Raw genomic sequence first — 1,835 nt, 5'->3', positions numbered from 1 at the left:
AGAAAATTTAAAAGTGAGATTTAGAATCGAATTTTTTTGAGTGGAAAAAATATAATTTTCTGTAGAAAAATACGTAAAAGCATGTATCGACCTAAATTAGTATGGTACTGTGAGTGAAAAAATTAAATTATGAGTGAATAAATTGAATTTTATAATTTAAAGAAGATAAAAGTAACTGGAATAAAAAATTGCGCATTTATTATGAAGGTTTTGACCCAAAATTGGGCCAAACGAATCAAAACGTGAATCAGGTCTAAGTGGGTCCAAGTCCCTCCTTTCACTTGAGCCAATTTAACCTAATTACACTTGAAAGAGAGGGGAGGCACGGTGAAGAGAAGAAGAGAGTAACCAAAACTTAGAGCACTATTCACATTCTTCTTGTTTTGCTTGTAATTTTGATATGAAGCTCTGATTGATGAGCCATTTGTGGCCACGCGTCGCTCTCCTCATCCTCTTCGATTCTATCTAGATATTATGGTAAGTACTTCGAAGTCTTTTGTCCAATTTTATTTTCCCCATTCAATTTGTGTTTTGGTTTGGTTTTAAGAAAATCTTGTGATTTTGATTATTTAGTGTAAGAACTGCAATTAATTAACCGTTTAATTAAAATAAGTTAATTGCCCAAAATAGGTTCAAAAATTTAGAATGTTAATTAAAAAATTTAAATATGATATTTAGACTCAGTAGATTTTTTGAGTTGGAAAATGTAATTTTCTGTGGAGAATTGCGTAAAAATGCGTACCAGTAAATTAGCTGGCAGTACTGGTTTAGGTTTGTCTAATACTACATGAGAGTAATAAAAACGGTAGAAAAAATTAGAGAAATAATTAAAGTTAAAAATCGGACGCAAATTCTAAAGATTTGGCCCAACGTTGGAACAAACGGACCAAAAATGTTAACGGGTTATATCGGACCCAAATTGGGCCCAAGTCCAACATATATATACCTCACTTAAGAGCCAATTCAACTTATTTTCACCCACAAATAAGAAAAGGGGCGCTGTTGAGTTGAGAGAAGAGAGGAGAGGATTTACTATTCATATCTATCTTCATTTGATCATATCTTGAGCTACGGTACTTTGATTGACGAGCCGTTTGTGGCCACGCGAAACTCTTGTTGAGCTCTTCATTTCTAGCCAAACAAAGTTGGTAAGAACTCAAAAATCATGCTCCAGTTTCTTTCCTAATGAAATATGCAATTTTACGTTTAGTTTTTTAGTAGATTTTGTGATTTTAGTTGTTTAGGTATGATCTAGTAGCGGGTTATTGTTGGGTTTTGTCCTAAATTATAATGGGTAAGGTAAGATTTTCTTAAACCCTCATAAAATTATGATTTTGGTAAACCCTAGGTATTGATTATGATGAATTAATTATGTATAGCTTGGAATTTATGATTATTGGAGCTTTTGGATTGTGTGTGGTGGCTTGTTGAACTTGGAGACTTGTGAAAGCTTAGTTGAGGTCAAATTTTGGTGTTTGATGCATATTGGAAATCGGCTAAGGTATGGTTTCGATTTTCTTTATGTAATATGTAATGTTTCGTGAAACTTAGGCTAGTGACCTTTAAGAAAGGATTGAAGTATATGAGTTGAATGAAATGATCTTTTGATATGGAGTTGTTGTGGTGATATGAAGTTGGTATTGATGATAAGTTTTAATATTTGTTGATGCTAGTGATTATTATTGATTTTGGTTGATAATTAATGATGAATATTGATGTTGTTGGTAATGGATGACGAGTGTTGATATTGTTGATAAATGATGTGGATTATGAGTTTTGATGATGACAAATTGATGCTTGGATTGATAAGTATTGAAGGAGTTGATAAATTGGGA

This window comes from Arachis ipaensis, chromosome B05 (genome assembly GCF_000816755.2).
Source record: "Arachis ipaensis cultivar K30076 chromosome B05, Araip1.1, whole genome shotgun sequence".
In the NCBI taxonomy this organism is placed as follows: domain Eukaryota; kingdom Viridiplantae; phylum Streptophyta; class Magnoliopsida; order Fabales; family Fabaceae; genus Arachis; species Arachis ipaensis.
Note: the sequence above shows the minus strand (reverse complement) of the source record.